General features: G+C 49.3%; 1 protein-coding gene across 1 annotated transcript in view; it reads left to right on the top strand.

Annotated features, from left to right (window-relative positions):
* The first annotated feature begins 7,836 nt into the window (after nt 1-7,836).
* The window catches only part of CUL1 (cullin 1), a 110,420-nt gene continuing 109,334 nt past the window's right edge, over nt 7,837-8,922 (top strand). The window contains 1 exon segment of the mRNA XM_055084772.1: nt 7,837-7,980. The gene's annotated coding sequence lies outside the window, so the exon portion shown is untranslated.

Raw genomic sequence — 8,922 nt, 5'->3', positions numbered from 1 at the left:
AGAGGTGGAGGCTGAAGACAGAGGTGGAGGGGTACACTCCGGAAGGTCGTGAAGCTTTACTTTCAGGGCTCATCCCATGAATGAGCCCTTCCAAGCCCGTTGGGGGCAGGGGGCAGCTATATGTTCATGTAGTCCTATGTGTTTGTAAAAATGTCGAAAGTGGGTTCTTCTGGCTGCATCGATTGGCTGTAATTATTACCTCTTTCCACCCCAACTCCTCTCACTTTTCCCTCAGAGCCAGTGGCACTGGAGTGGTCCAGGCATTTGGGGGAACCTGTTTAAGGAGAAACTGAGTTAGAAATACAATAGAGTGTGGGATTAATGGGATACATCTGTGTGTTTTCTGTGTATAGTTAAGCTATTGCTAGCCATCCTGGCATAGAACTTTCTTAAAACACACCCTCCCCCCAAATCGTATAAACATCACGTGCCATAAAACCTAGATGTGTCCCTGGATTGAGTTAGAGGTGCTAATTTGATATGGTTGTCAATTGAAGCCATGGAAATGACAAGATTTCATAAAAAAGAGGATGTAGCAAGAAAAGATCGACAAGAATAGAACCTTCAGGAACCCACATGTAAGTGGTGGGTGGAGGAGAGCCAGTTGAAGAAAAAGTTACCAGACAGCCTAGACGATCCAGGAGAGTTTTAGAGTTTGGAATCCCAAGGATGACTGGTTTCAAGGTGGAAGGGTAGGCAGTAGAAGTACCAAATGCAGGAGAGAAACTGTTGAACTTAATAGGTGGGTGGAAATGGGCTGAGGAGTCCATAGGAGGCAAGAAACTTGAGGCAGTGAGTGTAAGATACTCTTTAAGAAATGCAGTGCCCTTTGCTATGTCCAGGGTGTCCTGCTCAGTGCGTGCAGACATTAATTTTATGTGTCAACTTGGCTAGGCCGAGGTGCTCTGATGTTTGTCAAACATTATTCTGAGTGTTTCTGTGAGGGTGCTTTTTGGATGAAATTAACACTTAAATCAGTAGACTTTGAGTCAAGCAGATTGCCCTCCATACTGTGGGTGGGCCTCATCCAATCAGTTGAAGGCCTGACTAGAACCAAGACTGACTTGCCCTGAGCAAGAGGCGATTCGGCCAGCACTGGCCTTCAGGTTTGGACTGCAATGTTGGCTCTTCCCTGGGCCTCCAGCCTGCTGGCCCACCCTGCAGACTTTGGTCCTGCCAGCCTCCCTATCACATGAGCCAATCCCTTATAATTAATCAGTCTGTCTCTCTTGATATATACATGTGTGTGTATGTATATGTATCTATATCTCCTATTGGTTCCGTTTCTATATATCTATATGTCTATATCTCTATCTATCTAGATATATCTCCTATTGGTTCTGTTTCTCTGGAGAACCTTGACTAATACAGTCCTGTATTACACACTTGTTTAAGAATGTCCTCAGGAAGCTTACCCAGTGTGAGGGGAGGGGTGGATTTCACATCAGGCAGAGGAGCAAGAAAGGTTTCACTGAAGAGAGTGCATTTAAGGTGGGCCCAGAGGGACGGACTATATTTGGGGGAGAAGTGATTGGGGAAGAATAATTGATACGGAACGTGTAGTTAGATGAGGAATGCACAGAGCAAGTTCGGGCATTCACAGGGGTCCAGTTTGGATCTAGTTTGGTATGTATAAAAAACCAGAGGGAGACAGGTATGAAGAGATCCATTGAAGCTGAGGTGTAGAGAGTGTTTTAATATTAAGAATGAGGTGTTTGTCATTCTTTTGGTAGGAAATAGGAAATTATTAAAGGCCTTTGAGCAGGAAAGTGCCATCACTGGGTTTAATAGTATAAACAATCCCAACTAATCCATGAGTTGGGTTCTAACTGTTCATTCAGTATACTGTGTGCCAGGTACTATGATAAATATTGTAGACACAGTAATAAAAGACACCGTCTTTGAATTCAAGCTCATAACCTGTGAGGGAGTGGGAAATAGAGAAGGGAAAATTATAAAGCAATATTGATAAACTCTTTAGTAAGAGTAAGCACATAGTATAGAAAGAATCACAGAAGAAAGGCACCTAATCCACATGTGGGTGTGGGGCTGGGTTGAGGTGTGTAAGGTTAGAGAAAGCTTCCTGGAAGAAGAGATTTTAGGACAGTTTTCTGGAACTCAGTAATTTTCTCATAGAGACAAGGTTGAATCATTTGAAAATGAGTTGCGATTTCATATGGCCGAACCTAATTGAACGTTATGATGGTGTTCAGTTCCCCAGGTCAGACCTCAAAAGCTTAATTCATGACTATCTTACAACAGTGTTTTCTGTCTTATGGGTCCTCAAGACAAGAGGCCTAGGACTTCTCAACATGCAACACCTGGAATTGGACAGATTAGATATTTTTTAAAAGATTTATTTATTTTAGAATTTATTTTATTTTATTTTTAAATTTATTTAATTTATTTATTTTTGGGTCTTAGTTGCGGCACGCGGGATCTTCGTTGAGCCATGCGGGATCTTTTGTTGTGGCATGTGGACTTCTCTCTAGTTGTGGCGTGCGGGCTCCAGAGCACACGGACTCTGTAGTCTGTGGCACACAGGCTCTCTAGTTGAGGTGCACGAGCGCAGGAGTTGTGGCGCGCAGGCTTAGTTGCCCCGCGGCACGTGGGATCTTAGTTCCTTGACCAGGGATCCAACCTGCATCCCCTGCATTGTAAGGTGGATTCTTCACCACTCGACCACCAGGGATGTCCCCAGATTAGATTTGTTTAATGTACTTCCATCTTGTTTCCTCAGTCCCTTCTTTTGTTTATGGCTCTTCTCACCAGAACCTCTGACCCCAAGGCCTTCGGCCTGCCCTGAAGCACTCAGTGTTTCTCCCAAACTTCATCTGCCCCAAACTTTCCTTTCTTTAGGTGGTACCCTATCTGGGCTAGAAAGAAGGCAAACCTGATTGAACTAATTAATGCTGAAGTGTGAATGACTCTCAAGCCCTGTTACCTCCCAGAGCCATCTGACTCTTTAAGAGTGGATACTAGGAATCTGTGGTGGAATTCCAGGCAATAAGAATACGGTCTTTGTGTATTTGTTTGTATAGGCCATTTATAAGTCAAGAGTTGAGAAGGTGGGGCTACCCAGTCTGTGTTCCCCATTCAGACATATTTACTTTGTGACTTTGGTTAAGCAAATTTCTGCTTCCCATTTTTATGGCTGCTTACATTTAATATCATTAAAGTACTGTTTGGCATTTGATGGACTAAACTGAGCTATGCATTTTCTTCTAATGAATTAAAGTAGGAGATTAAAAACCTGCTTCTTCAAAAAGAACTTGTGAGTCATTGTCCTGAGTAGAAGAAATCATGTATTATTTCATCTCTTTTCTGATTGCTTCCTTTGAATGTTAAGTTGGTTGGATGACTCTATGTAGTTATATAGTAAATGGGTAGTTATTTTCCTAAGAGAAGCTAGTTGTTGTTGTTTTTCTTTTCATCATGAATAAAGGGTATTTCATTATTTGGATTAAATAAACTAATTTAATAGAAAAATCTGTTTACTTAGCTCCTCTTCCTTGAAGTACACTATTTCAGAACAAATGAGACTTATGTAATATGTCATAATGCTAATACCAGAAGTTTTAAGACCATAACATTTGAAACTTTGAGAGGGGAGAGTAGTTCATTAAATCAGTGGTTCCCAAACTCAGGTCACCAGATTGGCCCTGGATAATTATATCATCACCATCATCATCAGTAACGTTAAGTATTTAATTTATATAACAACCTCATATGAGATACTCTTATCATCTCCATTTCATAGGGGAAGGCCCAGAGAGGTTAAGTAGCTTGTTCAAAGTTACTCAGATAATACGTAGTAAAGCCAGGATATAAACTCTGGCAGTTTCAAACTTCCTCCCTTCCTCTTCCCACCCAATTTTGATTCAGTAGGCCTGGAATGGGCCCTGGAGTCAGTATTCAAATCCTCAGGTGATTCTGAAGCGAAGACAGGTTTGGGAACCCTCTCATTAAATGAATTAGCTTTGCACCGGATAGCCAGTTCCTTACTCAGGTCTTAGAAACAATAGCTCATATGGCTGGTCAAGAGACACAGTATCCTTTCAAATTTGATTAGTAAACAATTTTGAACCTCTTCAGTGTTCTTCAGGCTCAATGCTGAGGGGCCTGCTGAACGTCAGGAAATAGTGCCTGACCAAGGCACAGACCACGTAGTTTAAAGGCATATGTGAGGCTGGCAGTCAGGGAGAGATCACCAAAGCCTGCGTAGAAGGTGCGAAGTAGGCTTCCTGACACTGGATGTGAGCTGGATGTGAAAAAGGGAGGACGATTTGCAGATGTAGGAGAGGAGGAGGGACCATTTCTGTTTGTTCAGGGAACAAACAGAAGCAAGCATTCATAAATGGTGATTCAAGGCTGGTATTTGTGGGCCAACAGTAGACTTAGCAGGATAGGATGAAGTTGAGAGTTCCTTTTGGGAAATGGCTGCAGATAAATTTGGAAAAGTAAGTTAGGACAAGATTATGGTCAACCTTAGGTGCCAGGTCAGAGTTTGGATTGAACCCTATAAACAATGAAGAGCCACTGAAAAGTTTGAAAGGACAAAGATTCAGTGATGGCGGTATCAGTTTGGAAAAACCGTCGGCGGTCAGTTACTACACAGGCTGGAAGGATAGAGCAGAGGAGAGAACCAGGAAAACCATTCAGAAGGTTAAAGGGACAATACAGGTGTGGGAAAACATCATAGTAAAGGAGTGGATGTGCCCGGACTTGGGAGTCACTGGCTCAGGTTATGCCACTGATCAAGCTGAGAGATCTGGAGCAAAGTGCCTAGTATCTCTGAGTCTTGGGTTTTTCTTTGGAAAGTGGGTGTGATGATGATAACGAATGCCCCCACAGATTGAGCCAAAAGAGACAAAGGAGTTCTCTAGGACGGTGACTAGCTCTGAGATGCAAGGTCCATGGGTCAGTATTTTGAGTTTTCAGGCCCATATGACTTGGAAAATGTCAGTATTATCAACAACTAAATAGGGCAGTCACTGGATTTCCACTGTATGGAAGATGAGGAAAGAAAGGGAACTAACACTTGCTGTTTCAGGAAGTATGCTGGAATTACAGAGGAATTACCCTTCTCGACAACCTTATGAGGTAGGTATTTTAATCCCCATATAACAGTTGGCTTAACCAGAGCAAAAGATGGTGGTTTCAGTTTGAATATAAACCAAGGTCTACCTAAATCTAAAACGTGGGCTTTTTGAACTTCATTGTATTGTTTTAGAGTTGTAGAGTTCTATTTTATTTCATTGGTTTTGGCCTAATATTCTAGTCTGAGACTATGTTGAATTTTTTTTTTTCTGAATTTTGATTCTAACATCTATCAAGTTAATTACCCCTCCAAACTTTGGGTCATCTGAAAGGGGGACCATATCAATTTTGCTGAGATGGGGGAGAAAGATGGAGGAAGAATGTTTTGATGTGGAAAGAGAATAGATGGCCTTGGTTCATTAGGTTGGAGGCAAGCTTACCTGCCCAGAGTAGAAGTGGTATAGATGCAAATGGTGGTGAAGTGGACATAAAAGTCAATGGCGTAGGGGACTTCCCTGGGGCGCAGTGGTTAAGAATCCACCTGCCACTGCAGGGGACACGGGTTCGAGCCCTGGCCCAGGAAGATCCCACGTGCCATGGAGCAACTAAGCCCGTGCGCCACAACTACTGAGCCTGCACTCTAGAGCCCATGAACCACAACCACTGAGCCCGCGTGCCACAACCACTGAAGCCCGCACGCCTAGAGCCCACGCTCCGCAACAAGAGAAGCCACCGCAATGAGAAGCCTGCACACTGCAATGAAGAGCAGCCCCCGCTCACTGCAACTAGAGAAAGCCTGTGCGCAGCAATGAAGACCCAAGACAGCCAAAAATAAATAAATAAATAAATTTATTTTTAAAAAAAGTCAATGTCATAGTCTAAGAGCTAAGAATAATAGTGCAGATGAGTGGAGAGCAAAGGCTAGAAGGAAGTTAAGAACCACGAATTGAGATAATGAGAAGTGAGGAGGATGGTATAGGTGGACTAAATCCTTCTAAGGAAAAAGAGAGGTTGGAAGAAAAAAACAGTAAAGAGAAAGTTGACCCACTCAGCTCATGTATTAGCTCTGGGAAGTCACAGGCAAGGAGACCATATTGAATGATGAGATGGGAGAGGGCAGATTAAAGGAAATTGGAGATGAGATACCTTGTCTGAGGAAAGCACAGGGAAGAAGTAAGGATCTAAGAGAAGCCATATACCAACAGTGGAAAGCATTGTCTGCGGGGACAAGCCTCCCATTTGTACCTTCAGTCTTACCATGTGCCCACAAAAAAGTTAAATGCATCCAAGTTTCTTTTGAATATTTAGAAGTGTAGGGTATAAACCAAGAATTTAAAAATCCTCACACAGACTGAGATCACATACTTCGGTGACAGGTATAGACAAATGCCATATTTTTAAAGATACTTAACAGATGCTGACAAAAGACCACTTTTTAATAGGAAGAACCACATCTACTAGTGGGATATTTCTTCTAAGAGAAACCCATATTCCTCAGGAGAGAGAGGACTATGTGGGTAGCCCTCTGCTCTGGGCCTAGGATTTCCACCCCAAGGTGATCCTTAATGTTTTAGTTTGGAGCAAAACAGGAAGTTAACATTCATCAAGTCTGTTGCCCAGATAATCTGAAACCCTTCCACGCTTGTTCATGGACCACGGGTATGAAAGCAGAAGCCCCTCCAAGTCCACGCTTCTCACCTGCGTGACCGTAGGAACCCAGGTGGCTATTTGTGCTGCCACAATTTGTATTTCAAGTACCCAATTGTGCGTTAATTTCACTTGAATGCGGTGAACTACTCCAGACCCCACGTGAAAACAATCCTATAGTCACACCTCATCCCATCCATATACGTAAAATCTTCAGTTCCATTCCTGATTTGTCTTTACAGAGATTAATGGTAAAGGGAATCTTTGTCAACATTTGCCTAAAAAGAGTCGGTTAAAGAGTTTGAAGAGGGAAGCTAGTTTTGGTTCGATTTTAAAGAAACAGAAGGAGAGAGGCGCCGAAGAGCTCGGGCTTTCAGGTGCGGATCGCCGAGGCCCGCAGGTGTCCCGGGGCTCGAGAATGGACGACACGTTTCTCTCTAGTCTGTACCTGCTTTTCAGGGCCGCTCGCCCATCTCAGACTTTATCAGCCGGTCGGGACACGGCTTTTGGTTATTCTCCCAGCCGGGGAGGCAGATCCACCGGGTGCAGTTGTGATCCGTGTCGGTTCAGGGCGTGTGTGCGCGCAGGAGGGGGTGTGTAAGACCCCCTCCTCCGGGGTGTCTTGGGGCAGTTTCTCCCCAGGCTGCTGCCCCGACCTAAGAAGGTGACCCCTCCTCGTTCGGCCCGAAGTGGCGGGAAGCCGGGTCCTTAGAGGCGGCCCCTAGGAGAGGGAGGCTGTAAAACCTGGAGGAGGATCCGCTGCGCCCGGCCAGGGAGGGCGCCGGGGTTCGGGGCCAGGGGCCGCGGGCTTTCAGGTAGAGAACAGCCCCGCGAGCGGGTCCTCGGTGGCGCTGGGGGACCGGGACCGGGAGCGGGGCCGCGGCGGGCGGGAGGTTTCCGGGCCCCTCCCGCGCCGCGGGCTGGTGGGGAGATGGCGGCGACGGTTTCCCGGTTCCCCCACCCCGGACGCCGATGGCGGTGCGTTCCGGCCCTCCCCCACCAGCTTCTCCCCCACGGGAGCCGTAGCCGGTGAGGCCGGGAGGGCGGGGAGCGGCGGAGGAAAGGCTAGAGGGCGGAGGTTGCGTGGTGCAGGCGGCGGCGGGAGGAGGAGGGCCGGCGGGCGGGCAGGGAGGAGGAGGAGGTGGGAGCCGTGTCGCACGCAGCTCCAGGCGGGGCAGCCCCGGCGGCTGAGGGACGCGGCGAGACCTTGGCGGGACGGGGATTTAACCGGGGCCGGGCCCAGCGACCAGGTGGAGACGTCGCCGGAGCCATTTAGGCACCCGGGAAATGCGGGTGAGTGTCGACGGCGCCGGGGCCGAGAAGAGTCGGCGGCGCAGGCCCGGCCCGGAGCCGCGGTGTCGCAGTGACTGGGGCCGCGGCGGCCGAGCCCAGGCGCCGGGCGAGGCCTGAGCCGCCGAGCCGCGGCTGGGCGGAATGGCGGCTGGGCCGGGGGACTCGTGGGCGGAGGGCGCCGGGGGCGGGAGGGGAGCGCGCGGCCCGGCCCTGAGTCACCCCGGCCGGCTCGGGCCTGGCCGGGCCGCGGCCCCGGACGCGGGCACGGGGCGGCCAGGCCCGGACTACGCACTGGGAAAAAGCCCGATTCATGGCGCCCGCCCCTTTCCCAGCGCAACCGGGCTCGGGCCGCGGAGCCGGGCCGGCGGGCGGCCCCGGGCGGCCGGGCGTGCGAACCTCGCCTCTCCTCGGGCGGCGACCCCCGCGGGGCGCCCGGACCCGTGCTCTCTTTCCCTCGCCCCCTCGGGATCACTTCTCCCCCGAGCGTCGCTTGCCCCGGACTCGTGCTCTCAAGTAAAGTACTGGGCTCGCGCGCTGAAGGAGCCGCGGAGCCGGGCTCTTTGCTTTCCGGTTCCCTGCCCGCGGCTCCCGGGTTCCTCGCCCGCATTGTTGCGACTGTTCGGGGCGCTGTTATTGGGTAATAGTCGCCCCTTTGCCCCGTTCTCTTGGGGGAGCGGGCCGGGGAGGCGCGCAGGGATGCGAGTGAGGCGGCTGAACGGGACGGAGCCCCCAGTCGCCGGCCGAGCGCCCGCGAGTCGGGCCCGGCCTGCTCCGCCGCCTTGGCGCGCCCCCGGCCCCGCGCCCGGCGGGAGCGCGCGCTGACCCCGCAGGTAACCCGGGCGCCGGCCTCCGCACGCGTGCAGGGGTCGCCCCGCGCACCCCTGCCTCCGCCCGGGTGTGCTGTAGGCCGAGTGGTGGTTCGGGGAGAAACGCTTGGTGAGC

This window comes from Physeter macrocephalus, chromosome 5, assembly GCF_002837175.3.
Source record: "Physeter macrocephalus isolate SW-GA chromosome 5, ASM283717v5, whole genome shotgun sequence".
Lineage (NCBI taxonomy): Eukaryota > Metazoa > Chordata > Mammalia > Artiodactyla > Physeteridae > Physeter > Physeter macrocephalus.
The sequence above is the reverse complement of the archived record's forward strand: the minus strand, read 5'-3'. Positions and strand labels throughout refer to the sequence as shown.